Raw genomic sequence first — 14,531 nt, forward strand, 5'->3', positions numbered from 1 at the left:
AACAGAGAATGCGACAAGATTTCTAAAAGTCAGTCATTTAATTCAGCTGAGTAATATTTCAGAATTTTTTTGCATAAACATGGTCACCAAGGAGCAAAAGAATTTGATGTCTGCTCTATTCCTTAGGGAGCAGATCCAAGACAGGTTGTAAAAACACTTTTAAGAGTCCTGTAGGAACAGTCTCTTATAATATCAAAGAGAAAGTGGAAGTCACTGTAGAATAAGCAATATCAAATCTTCGAGTTTCATTGTCTTGGTGGGAGAAACGGTTGATAAGGTTTCTGTTACCACGAGAATAATCTAAATCCCATCTTATCAAGATATTCAACGTCATTCGTTGTGCATACTGCTATTTGTCAATACTGATGGTGAAAGAAGGGCGACTACCTTATGCTAGTTTGCTGTTCTTCTTGACTCGTGAAGAAACTGGAAAATTGCGTCAGACAATATCCGCACGATCAATTAGAAAAGCAATTCGTGGGAAAAGGGTGTATCCACAGTTAGACGCTCTCTGTTCCCTGAAATAAGCAAGAGAATAATAAAACCTCTGAATCAAACAAGCAAACAGGCCTAATATTCTTCCCAACAGTAGTTATATGTTGGGTACACCAGCCAGCAAAGGAATTGCTTGAGGACCAGTTAGAATAGTGACTTCTTTAGAACAAGCTGAAGAGATCCAGGCAGGAGATATTTTAATAACCTACAGTACTGATACTGGATGAAGTCCATATTTACAATTATTGTCTAGAATTGTTGCTGAGTAAGAAGGTTTTATTTTACATGGTGTTGTTCTTGCTCGAGAATATGGTGTACCTTGTGTGGTGGGGTTTCATAGAGCTACAACTTATTTCAAATCTGGAGAAATGGTGCAACTTGGTGGGAAAATTCCAAAAACGTATTTTGTTAACTCCATGATCTGGAATATAACGTTTCACTTAGTTACATTTAACATATTTTTGGTAACAGTAAGAACTGAGCTAAATTGCTAACATAGCCTTGTAAAAACTGATTAAAAGCTTTTGTATCTGTGAATAATTTAGAATTTAATATCAACCACTGCTGACTCAAAAATAATTTATTTCTGCATTTACCAAACTCAATTGTTGATTAAAATGCAATAAAAATGAAAATTTTAAATTAAAAGAAAATATTTTTCTTGTGTATTCGAATAATTACATTATTATTTTTAGTCCAAATAACCTTGGATATTGTTATTATACCATATAGTCGGCTACAATAAAATTTAATCATTACTGGCCATAATCTTGACTTTTTTGGACTTAATTTTGGGTAACCTACAGTAAGGTAAGAACATACGAAAAATTTATAGCTGTGTCATCAAAATATTCACGTTTGCATCCTTTCTGGCACAGTTATCCTTACATCGTTTTACATTTACAAAATGGTTTTACTACTTGAGATGTTTTTTTCCTAATTGAATGTAAGTGTAATCTATGAACGTGTGTAATAAAATTTAATATTATGTTTATTGATTTTTTTATATTCTTTTACTTCATACATAATATAGGGGTTGGCTTTCTAATGACACCGATTGTATAATGTATATTTTGAATATTTTCTACATGATACTGTCATATAATGTTAATGTATTATTGGCTAGTGATTCCAGTTTCACCCTGCGTTTAAGTATTTTATTTAAAACGCCGAATTTCCGTAAGAAAGCTAACTTTAAGAAGTAATGAAAATATCGTTTACTAGAATTATGATTTTTGCACATTATTTACCACAATATACAGTTATATTTTGTGTTTCTCACAAAGCTGTTAAAGCTTATCTGTCACCGTCCTTAACTGTTAACTACTGACCACAGGGAAAGCAGCTAATTAGCAGCACCTACCATCCACGTTAAGGAATTGACTGCCACTTTAATAACGCGCTCACAGCTTAAAGCGCGGGAATTATTTTGTGGCATGCCTTGGAATTGAGCCAAGCTCACCAGTTCCTAAGTCCAAAGCTCTACCAGAGACTCAACCCGCGCACGAAGAATAAGAGAATGATACTCTTTGTGGCTTATTGAACAAAGTCGTTGAGATAGTTTCCTCGCGGACCATCAGCCAAAGGAAAAATAGTGACAAATCAACATCACTGACTTCGGTTTCTATTGTTTTAACCAGTATGAAATAAATTTTAAAGCAGTCTATGCGTCCCATCACGTAGGTCGAGTATTGTTTGCTTGAATACAGTTTAACTACTATAATTTCACATAATTATTTGTGTTATTAAAAATAGTTAAAGGTTTTCTGGTAAAAAAAAATACATACATATATAGTTTTGCGTAGAATTATACAATAAACGAATAAGTGTGTTGAAAAAGTAAATATTATGAAACTACCCCCAAGCTACAGGGTGAAAATTGACTTCATCAGAGTACAGTCAGGTGCATTGTGATTGGTTTTCATTCAACCAGTCAAACATTACCATGTCAACATAATGTATGTAAAAGTACAGGCAGCCAGACAATTCTGAATAGTAGTGTGGTGAGTCACTCATTGCTCCTATGATAAAAATAACATGTAACAAATGTAAATAAATCAAAGTACTGCCTGGTAAAAGATACTCTTTACGATATGTTAAGTCCATATTTCATGTTCCAGTATCAACTGTATGAAAACTCTGAAGAGGGTACGTAAAACTAATAGTATTTTTAATAAAATTATAGGAGATAAAATTCCCAAACTCTTAAAGAGTAGTGTTAAGAAATAGAAAATAACAGTCTATTGTACAACTTATTCATTTTCCTTTTCTATTTTTTCCAATAATGTATTGTACTACTAATTACTCATTCTTTGTGACTCCTATATGTGTGTCACATGTGGTATTTATAATCATTTCCAGTAATGTATGCGGCATGAATTTAAAATATATCACGACTTATAGCTTTCATTCGTCCCACCCTTTGTGGCTAAAATTCCTAAACACAGGCAATCAAATGGTGCTTTTAAACAGGAACTAGCTTTTTTTTTGCATATTTTACACTGTGTTCAATAAATAAATATTCCAGACAGTGCAAACTCACCATTGGAATGGTCCTACAAAGTTGATTAGGTATTCAATTACTAAATGTTATAAACATGATGTTATGTTATAAAGTAGTCACCATGCAAATTTTCCTACATATCTAGGTATTCAGTGACTAAATATTCTTAAGGGTAGGAAGCGGGACAAAATAATCACTATTTCAGTGTTTCTACATATCTTACAAAGTATTCAAAGGCCATTGGAGTAGCGGTACAAAGAAGATACGCCTAGAACGTTTTAACATACCTCACAAGACTGTACAATAATTAATTGGTCTAGACAAGAAGTAGTAGCACAAAAAGACCATATATTAACGTTTCTACGTATCTCACAAAGTCTACAAGGTGTTCAATAACATAGTTCTAGACAGACGGTAGAAGGACAAAGTGTTCACCATGTGAACGTTTTCACATTTCGCACAAGGTATTCAATAACTAAATGTTCCAGACGAGAAATAACAGGACATAATGGTCACTATATGAACATTTCAACATGTTTCACAGGGTATTGAATAATAAAATGTTGTATACAGGAAGTATTGGTAAAAAGCAGTTTTCTTGTGAACTTTTCAACTCACGTCGACATTTACTCCTCTTTATCTTAAAACCAACTAGCTTAAAGTTCCAGGATTCCATGTCGTTTCGGATTTGATAAACATAAAAGTTTACAATATTCACATATCCGGTTTAGAAAGTTGTTTGACAAGGAAAACCCTTCCAAGTAATAGCTGGTTAACTGTATAAACAGATAAATAATGTATATCAAAAAGTGGACTTTGTTTTCTAATGTCTGCACGAAGAAAATATTTCCTTTTTCTTGTTATCCAGATTATTTCCCACATTTTTGATATGTTAATCTTCGTTTGTTTGTTCTGTTTACCAAGTGATATTTCCCATGCTGTTCGTTGTTGTGTTATTTTATTTACCAGATGGTGTTTTACAGTTTGGTCGTGGTTATATTCTTTTTATTACCAGATGATGTTTCACATGTTGGTTGTAGTTATTTTATTTACTAGGTGAGATTTCACATGCTGATCATGGTTTTCTTCTAATTACTGGTTGATATTTGGCATGTCTGTCGCGGTGTTTTTTCTAGTCACCGAATAATGTTACACACGGTACGTGTTGTTCTGGAATGAAGCATCTATCTATACAGACTATACAATATTCATATATCCAAAATGTTGGTTGAATCCTTGTTTCTTTTTCTTTTATCTACTATTAAAGAACAAAATAAAATACTGACTTTATGAAACAGAAATTAGAGTTTCTGTGGTATTTTCTAGTAAACTTAATATACTCTATGCTTTCTAAGTGTACAAATATTTCATTGTCCAACAAGAGATGGGGTCTACTGATTCGAGTATGACTGTCACATGTAAAACTTCGAGTCTGCAGTATAAACAGATAAATAATGTAAATATTTATCCGTTGACGACGAACTAGTTTGTATAGTGGTGGAGTGTAGGGGGCATACTATATGCAGAAATACACAATCGTTTGTTGTTTTGTTAAAACAATTTATAACGGTAAAGCCTGCATTAATATGTTTATCTATTTAAGCATAAAAACTGCTTAACCACGATCATTGCTACAATGTTTACAAGTAAAGAAAAACATTTCAAAAAAGGAAGTAAATGTAGAGTTGGTTAATATCAATCCTTTACACAAGGTAGTAGGATGGCATTTACATCATATTTACATAATATCACAGGCACACAGTGAAGTAGTGTATACTATTGTAAAGTTCTGATGGCCTATTAAAGATATATTTAAAATACCATTTCGATGAACAATCCGAACCATCTTAACAGAGGAAATACTGCTGTCTCCCTGAAAACAGGCTCAGCACAAGACACTGAAAGTAGGTAATCCGAACAGCGGAAGTCTCACGGCTTATGATGCTAACATTTTTGTTTCGATACCCACGATGGACAAAGCACAGATAATTTATTGTTTACTTTTGTGCTTAACAAGAAACAAAATCATTAGTTAACTATTTTCTGCGAGTGTAAGAGGACGAATATATGTCATAACAGAGCTATCAAAGTTCGTGATCACGTGTTTCATCGTAACATACTTTAACCAGCAGTGTATTTACAGAGTCCCTGCTAAAATGTTTCGGATGTGAAAAACACACAGAATTCAGATATCTAACTTGGAATGTTAACTAGTGAAAAATATCTCTAGAGAAACAGCTGTTACTACGTGAAAGAGGTAAATAAACTTTAACTGTATTAAATAGTTGCTTCTTCAGATATTTTTACGTTCAATATCACGCAAAATGCATCCCCAGTCCTTCGAGAGATCTTAGGTGTTGTTTTCTTAGTGCAAGAGTATACAATAAGCTATCAACGCTGTCTCTACCGCTGATAATCGAATCCCGAATTTTAGTGTTGTGAGTCTGTAAACTTACCGCTGACTCACAGAGTGACAAGATTTTAGCAGGTACTGACTTTGTTCGTGTTTGGGTGTCTGTTGTTTCCAAGACGAGCTCAGTTACACACTTATCGTTCGTGATTATCTTTATGATATTAAATGAATTCGGGAATGATTTATATTTGCCTCATTGTTGTAGGTTCCGTAGGAGGATTGTTCATTTCTGTTATTGTTGATGAGGGTAAAACATGTTTATTTCTTGGTTTTGGACATGTATTTTCCTCTCGTCAACAGTAATAAAATTCAGTGTATTTAGCAAGTAATTATCCAGTCAATAAACAACAATTTTTGGAAGTTTAAGATTCCATTTACTTATATGTTGTAGACGAAAAGATTCTAGAGAATTGTAAAATATAAACTAAATATTCTGGACAACTGTAGAATAGAGAAAGAGGATATTCTGAACAATTGTTTAATATAGACAGTAAAAATTCAGAATAATTATATAATACAAACAGTAGAGGTTTTGAACAACTATATAATACATACAATAGAGGTTCTGAGCAATTATGTAATACAGATAATAGAGGTTCTAAACGAGTTTTTTCTGCAAAAGACCAGAAATGGTATTGTTTTAAATTTTAAGCAAGCGATTAGTTAAAGCATGAAAATGATTTGGTTAATTATAACTCGGTACCAAACTACATACGAAATATTTAGTGTAATTTTACAAGCTGTAACTGACTGTACAGGTGAGTGCTAAATGCTTATATTACAGATAATTCAAAAGTTGTCCAGAATTAACACCGGATATGTTGAACCATTTTTGGACCTTCTACGGTATTTATAAGTTATTGTGTAAATAAAAATTTATGGCCATGCGTATGCGCGTCAAAATATTCTGAAATAGATAACATATTAGAAGTAATTCCCAGCAACGGAAGTAAACAAAAATGACATTCACTCAATGTTAAGTTAAGTTTAAGTTCTTAAAACATAAGATGAGAATCTATTTAGAGCTGAAACGAGAATCACATGATGGTTGGTTTAGACCTGTTCAGCTTTCCTCACTTCGAGTGTTTTTATTTTATTATTATTTTCCAATGACAGATTTCCATAATTCCAACAAACTATGAGCGGGTGAAGAGAGATCATTTGATTTCTAAGCACCTATTACTCATAAAATAAAATAAAAAGAAAGAAAACGAAAATTTAGGAGCAGTGGCAGATTCAAGGTTGTGTGGGCTCAGGGGCTATTATTTTTTGTAAGCCCTGCATTCCATGTAATTTTACATAAAATTGTCAATGGACCCTCATTAAGATCATGAGCCCTGGGGTTGATCACCCTTTAACTCCTACCTAAATACGCCACTGCTTAGGGACTCTACAGTTTTAAAACGTGAATGAGCCTTCCCAGCTAAATAGGAAGATTTACGGGCTATGAAAGTCAATGTATGGAAAACGTATGTTTGCTGCTAGTGCTCGTATTCGATTGCCTAGCGTATGAATTGTGACCTGATGCCGTATATAAACTAATAACGATATAAAAATAACTTCACAGTCTTCACAGCCGTGTTTTAAATAACAGTAATTGAAAAACAAGACTTGTAAAAATAGGTTTCAAAAGAAACTGCACGTTTATATTTTAACGGAAAAGAGAGAGAGAAACAAAATACGTTAGCAAAAATAAAAACCACAGTGACTATATTTATCCCAATCGTAAAGCGATTTCAGAAACATACATCATACGAATTCTTGCGATTATTTTCGAGGCCCAATGAATTGCAGTCCAGTAGTGCTATAACGATAATCACCATTCTTATGTTATTATTAAAAACTTATGATGAGGAAAAACAAAGAAAAGTATATGATAATATGTCAAATACGTTACAAGCTCTATTCGGTACCAACCAGAGAACCTATTTAAATTAGCAAGTTACTTAATAGCAACTACTCCAGTGTATATTACATTAAGTTGATGAACTGCATTTTTAGTCAAATTTATTTATGTCGCAACATATCAGAAATATGGTATGGATTTATGTCATTTTCGTTTCACAGTACTAACTAACTACCGATGATCAGGTTACACCATTTTGAACTTATTCCTAGGCCCACTAACTGTTACACAAGCATATTCCTAGTAATTAATTTTACATTTTGAAATGGACCCCGCTGGTACAGCGGTAAGTGTAGGGATTTACAACGCTAAAATCAAGAGTTCCTCAGCAGATAGCCCAATGTGGCTTTGCTATAACAAACAAACAAAAACAACACATTTTGAAATTGGTTTTGAAGACCAACCAGTGGCTCAGTGATAATATATGCAAGGCTTATGACTAAAAACAACAACAAACAAACTTGGTTTATATGGCCGTTGTGCGAACAGTAAACAAAGCCCATCCACTTCTTAACCAGTAGAACCAACAGTGCGTGCATATTACAGTTGTGCTAATTGGTTGGTTGTTGTTAAGATCTTCTTAACCTGAAGATGACCTAGGAAGTTCGAAACGTTATTCTCTCCTTATCAATAAAAGTGTTAATACCCATACCAGCCGTTCTGAGATATATATTCAATTATCTTCTAAATTAAAATTAAAATTTTCGGCTATTTGAAATCATAATACCTAACGTATCTAACATAATAAATCGGATATTTTTTTTTAATTTCACGCAAAGCTACTCAAGGGCTATCTGCGCTAGCCGTCTTTAATTTAACAGTGTAAGACTAGAGGGAAGGCAGCTAGTCATCACAACCTACCGCCAACTTTCGGGCTACTTTTTTACCAGTGAATAGTGGGAGTGACCGTAACATTATAATGCCTCCACGGCTGAAAGGGCAAGCATGTTGGGTGTGACGGGGATTCGAACCTGTGACCCTCATATTACGAGTCGAGTACCTTAACCACCTGGCCATGCCGAGCCCTAAAGCGGAGATTCTGTCAAGATAAATTATAATACGTAACATATAGCATTGGGCCAAAGCAAACAAGGTTTCTTGTGATTTGCTTGAGAATGGGAGTTGTTTGGAGTTTTGATAAAAAAAAAGTATCAAAGTCGGAACATTCTGCGACGAGAACATGATCATAAAGTATCAAAATACAGTAAATGTAGTAGTCAGTAATATTTACGAGATAAAGTACAGAGCACTAAAAACAAAACTTACAGGATAAATAGTAACAAAATAATGACCAATAGTTTCCAAGTAAATCATGCTGAAAGAATAAACCACATTTACTAGGTAAATTATAGAACAATGATGACCTACACTTAGCAGGTAAATGATACAGCTGTGATTACCAACATTTTCCAAGTAGATAAAAAAAACCCAACAATAACCAATTCATAATGGAAATACTGGAATAGTATAAAAAAGTGATTTTCTACCATGTGCTGTGTTTATCAGAAAGATTGGTAGTCATAAGACAGAGAAAGCAGCATGAATGTTCGTTTACTCTAGTAGGTAGAATGACGAACTCCTTGGCTTCCTTCGACAAAATTCCAAGAAAAAGACAAAAGAAATCAGTTTATACAGCCACCATGATGGACGGAGAGAGCTAAGGAACCTTGAAGAAAGAAAAGAGCTGACATATGAATGCAGCAGAAATTAAGAAACCATCATCAAGCACAGAGAAATTGATGAGGGAGGTGTAGAGCAAGAAGAACAGACTAATAGAGGAATTTAAATGTTTCTTTGATTATTTGTTTGTAGTATTGCACAAAGCTACACAATAGACTATCTTCGATTTTCCCACAATGGGTATTGAAACCCGATTTTTAGTGGTGTGGGTCCAGAGAAATATCGCCGTACCACTGGGGCAGAACTTAAAAGATTGGCAGCTGTATCTAAGTAGGATAAATTGGAGCAATTTAGCAAATATGAAGAGAAATAGTAAGACACTACAAAAATTCTGGCATTTGCGTCACTGGATGAGTAATAAAAACATAGGCCACATAATACCAAACATACAGAATGGAGAAAGAGTCACCATGAAGACTGATCAGGAAATGGGTAAAACATTCTTGAAACATTTCTGTGAAAAGACAGATCAACAAGACTGTGAGGTAAGATGCATGATTAGAGATGGTTTCCGGATTATGGTAAATCCAGGATTCTATTAGGATATTGTGAGTTTAGACCAAGTCAAAGGCATCATTACATTAAGGACCTAGATAAAAGCAATTTGGGTGAGAATGTGAGAGAATTCAATAGCAGAATAAAAAGTTCATCACTATAATGGTAAGTTTCTTCAAAAATCTTTCCTAAGAAGTTCATACCTGATTCAAAAGGTAGAGCAATCCTGCTAGAGAAACTCAGAAGTTATTGGCCAACGAAGGATAGATGTGTGTGAGGGGGCGGGTTCAGAAAAGTTTGAAATGGTGGCTGCTGCACTAATCTTAGAGTATGCACACAGTAAAGCAAAACATGACCATTTGATGCACATCCTGATGACTACAAAAATAGATTGGTAGATAGTCAATTGGACCACAGCAACATTATTTGAACAGGGGGTCTCTGTCTGCATGGATTTTTTTTGCTAGAACTGCACCAGTAATCGCCCACTTCTCTTGTTATTTTCAATATCTAACATCAAAAGTGGCAAAAATGCAGTCAGTGGGCCAGGAATGAACACATAGATTTGCAGACAACATACTAGTAGGGCATAAGAATGATCAGAGAGCTCAAACTCCAAGAGAGCTGCAAAGAGCAACTGGTGGCATTATGGATTGGTGTGAAGAAGCAAATACCGCCATCAATTCTGATAAAGCATTAACGCTACGACAGTTACTAAACAATGGGATAGTGAATGCTGAGGTCCTAGAAGTGGTGATCAGTGAATTCACCATAAAACAATATAACAAAATGAGAAACTAGGCATTGCCTTTAATACAAGCTAAATTTATAGAATAGTGATGACTAATGTTTACGAGATAAATCACAAAGTAGTGATGACCAACACTCATGGAATAGATCATACAGTAGTTATGATCAACTTTTAGTAGATAAATAATATATCAGTGATGACCAAACGAAGCAGATAAATTACGCAGTGATAAACCTGACTCGATCTTGTGTTTATCTTGCCAAACTGTGAATTCTTGATTCTAGTGTTCCATATAACTTTCATATATAATACTATTGAATACACTGTGCACTTCCAGCTTTATTACGTTATAAAAGTGACAGTCAGTTCCATTATTTATTTCAACATAATTGAACAAAGCCTATCTTGCAGCTGTTGCGTCTATCTGTTTGCCTTACCTCTGGTTGGCTTTTATAAATTAGGGATGGTTGTAAAAAAGTTTGAGTACGTTACATTAAAATGATTTTTAATATGCAAGACAGTGACTCAAGATATTCATACATTCAGACCATAAAGATGTGTTCAGAGAGGAGATTTGTAATTTTGAAGATTTCAGTGTTCTTAGTAGCACAGGAAAACAAAAGAACATGGATCAACTTAGTGCACTATAAATATCCAGTAAGAAATTTGCAGTAAATTACATACTCAGTAAGCATTATGTGGCATTTTGATACAAGTGATAATCCACACATACAAGAGTCATTAACATTTTTTTTTTCACATGACAGAGGCAACAGTATACTACATAACTAAGATGGAATAGTTACATAGGTCATGTGTACAGTACTTGCTTCCAAGACATGTCTGTTCAGCATCTGCATACCTCAAGCAGCTGATGAATGAAATGGTTATTTATGCTATTCCATTATTTTTTTTTACCTACCAGCATTGTTATAAGTGTATTTGCCAGTTGGGCCACAATTTTGAGTACAATCTTTTAAGTTGCATGCTGAATCCAATTTTTTGAATGCACCTTTTTTCACATCTGAAGTGTTTTTAATTAGATATCCTCTAACTGAATTTCTCTTTGAACACTTTGAATTCTTACCATGCTGACTTTGTCATGTGTTACTGTGTTTAGGAGTATCAATGCTTTTGTGTTTGATTGTTGAACTTTAACCTCACTAATGCTAGCACGTAGCATCTGATTATTAGCTTCAGTCAACTAGAAGATATTTGTCTCAACTTTTTCAGATGAGTTTGAAGGTATAGTTCTTACCTAGATGTGCATATTAATAGTGATCTTATCTCTGATAAGAGATATGGCAGTGTTATGATCTCATAAGAAATCTTGCCCTAAAATACCACTGGTCTCTAAATATATCTGCTACATATGTAAAACGAGTGTTCAAGCTTTAAACTTCCTACTTTAAATTGAACATAATGCTTGCCTAGCATCTTAACAGGATGTCTCATTATAAATGTTAAAACACTTTTAGAAACTTCCTTCCAATTGTTAGTTAATAATGCCAGATTTTTATTTACCAGCTCTGCACTTAGCAGAAAAGATCGAGCAATCATGTCAATTAATAACTGATATTCTACATCTTCTATCTCTACTACAGTTACTGGCATAATTTTCTTAACGCTGTTAACACTCAACCTGTTATTCCAAACTGCTGGAACTGCTTCTAATTTCTTTGTACAAATCTGGCTGTAATTTTTTTTTTTTTTTTGATTCTCTATTAAGTGCTGGAATTCTGTTATTTCTCGGGAACTTCCCTCTGAAAGTTCTAGCATTTGGTATTTGCTCGTTCTTCCTTTGAAAACAGCTCTTTGCTACGTGACCTACTTTACCACAGTTAAAACATTTCAAGCTGTAAGGTTTACCCTGTTTGTTTTGCCAACTTGTTTTATCATTTCTACAACTAAATACTGTATTTAGCAGAATGTTGTGGTCTGTAAATCTTTCGCTCATGTAGTTCTACTCTAGCAGCTACTTCAATTAAACCAAGAAAAGTTATGTTGGGTATGTTTGATTCATTAATTCTTTCTACTTACGTTATTGTCTAGTGTCAGTCTAGTGTGCACGCGTAATAAAAATTTTATTTACGTTGAAAGTTAGTCAGGCGCTAGTCGAGTATTTACATGAACAGATTAGCGCTCTCTATCTCACTACTACAGATGATTTGAAATGCTTGAAGAACCTAATAAAAAATGTAGCGTCAGTTGTCTTCTGAAATAGGTAACCAATGAAAACCAAACAACTGCAGATTTTTGGGCAATCATAATTTACGGTGTTGACTTCCAATAGCATTCTTTACAAAATGGATGTTGACGAACCTATTACATTGATAAAAGTATAGGGTCTTACTTTCAAAGATAAGCAAAGAATAGCTGTTAAATCTAAAATAAACAACCAGAGGCGTTTCCAGGTCTTTAAAAGATGTCGATATTCAGGAATTTTTTGGCGTTTCAGTGTAATACTAATATTTTTTATTCTGGTTTTTAAAGACACCAATAGAATCGGGACAAGGGCCCCATTTGCAAATATCTATCAATGCTTTTGTAGACGAAAAAATAAACTTTCATAGTATACTTTACCAACAGGATATGGAAAGACGAAAATTTAATCATGTTTTCCCGCAGTTTCCCGCATTTATGATCTTTGTTCTGGTTTGACACATTTTCACACTGGATGCATTCAGATATTACTGTAGCGAATGTACTTTCTTTGATTCATAATATAGACTAAATATAATCATAATAAATATATATGTGAGTCTAGACAGATTCTTATGATTTAGTTGGATGATGGTAAATCAACTCTGACCACATGAGTATGAACTTTCATACTCATAGTTAACAAAGCCTTATGAGTGAATGGAAAGAAAGACGACTTCTTTTCATAGATAACTCAGTTGAATAGAACATAGACCCGAAGGTAGTGGGTTCAACCTGAAATTCCTAAGTTTCTTTCACCTGTGCAGTAATGTTTGTTACTGTGTAGTTGTTGTGGATGGCTATTTCTGAACATTTTTGTTTAGGTGTTAATCATTGTGAAATATGCCACAATCCTGTTATGTTGTCAATTGTACAACAAGAAACATGTCAAATTTCTATTCTTATTCAACTTCTTAAGTATGAATAATTAGGCCTTCTTGATAATTATAAATTAATACATCGCAGCTAAGGAAACGTATTGCCAAAGATAGTGGATAAAGTTAGCACTAACTTGACTATTCTTATACGTTAAGATTTATGGGGTCTATGACTATGAGCGAAAATTAATCATTTACTAATTCTCTTAAAGCCGTTAGCAAAGTACTGGAAAATGAGCATTCCAGTCACTTGCTTTAATTCACAGCATATGATTGGAAAAGTAATTTACACTAACAATCGCTCTTTTACTCTCTAGCCAAGACATTACAAGTATTAAAGTAAGTTATTTTATAGTTTTATATTTGTGATTAAATCTTGTTTAGTACAATTAAAAAGAATACTTATATCAGAAATGTACAATGACTGTTTGTACTTCAGTTGGAAAGATATGTCTTAATTGTTACAAGTTTGTTTTAAGAAATTTCCATAATATCTGCAAGTACATATATCCCACTCGTAAGTCTTAACTCGTAGTATTAACTCAGAATTTAACTTTTGTTGGCAAAATAGTATATAATGGGGCCATAAACAATATCTTCACCAACTTTCATAACTGTTAACATTCATATCATTTATCACAGTTTGTTTGTTTACATTTTCCTATCTCTTGCCCAAAAAATTTATCTTTCATAATATTTAACTGCCTGTGATTTAATACTCAAGTTATTCACACTTTTCTCCCATACTACATATATTTAAATATGTACTTATCTGTCCACCAGCGAAGTGAAATATTTTATCAACATGTGAATCTGTATGACTGTAGTGAATCACAGTTTCATATAATAGGCTATATAAGTTTATATTTGTAAAACAGCTAAAATACTGTTAGAACTACTAATGGTAGTGTTGCAGTTTTTACGATTATTTTTCTTCACTTGAATAATTTCTTGAGCAACTGAAAATAAAATTTTAAGAAAAAATTGTAAATAAAAAGTAACATTTCTTTCGTAATAGTACGTTCTTTTTACGTAGATTCCAGAACCTGAAAAGTCCACCCCCCTTCGGTAAGTCTACAGATTTACAATGCTAAAATCAGGGCTCGATTCCCCTCGGTGGGCTCAGCAAATAACCCGATGTGGCTTTGTTATAAGAAAAAAAGTACACACACACACCTGAAAAGTCCAACAAGTTAATATTTTTGTTG

The 14,531-nt window shown here is 33.6% G+C and overlaps 2 long non-coding RNA genes across 2 annotated transcripts in view; both read left to right on the plus strand.

The window, feature by feature from the left end:
- The first annotated feature begins 2,476 nt into the window (after positions 1-2,476).
- LOC143244524 (uncharacterized) overlaps positions 2,477-14,531 on the plus strand; it is a 41,568-nt gene continuing 29,513 nt past the window's right edge. Inside the window, exon 1 of the long non-coding RNA XR_013025133.1 lies at positions 2,477-2,643. This is a non-coding gene — a long non-coding RNA (uncharacterized LOC143244524). The remainder of the gene's footprint in view (positions 2,644-14,531) is intronic.
- Positions 12,058-14,391, plus strand: LOC143244525 (uncharacterized). Its single transcript, XR_013025135.1, has 2 exons — positions 12,058-12,251; positions 14,360-14,391. It is a non-coding gene; the product is annotated as an uncharacterized LOC143244525 (long non-coding RNA).

The sequence above is a fragment of the Tachypleus tridentatus genome, chromosome 2 (assembly GCF_004210375.1).
Source record: "Tachypleus tridentatus isolate NWPU-2018 chromosome 2, ASM421037v1, whole genome shotgun sequence".
NCBI classification, from domain to species: Eukaryota; Metazoa; Arthropoda; class Merostomata; order Xiphosura; family Limulidae; genus Tachypleus; species Tachypleus tridentatus.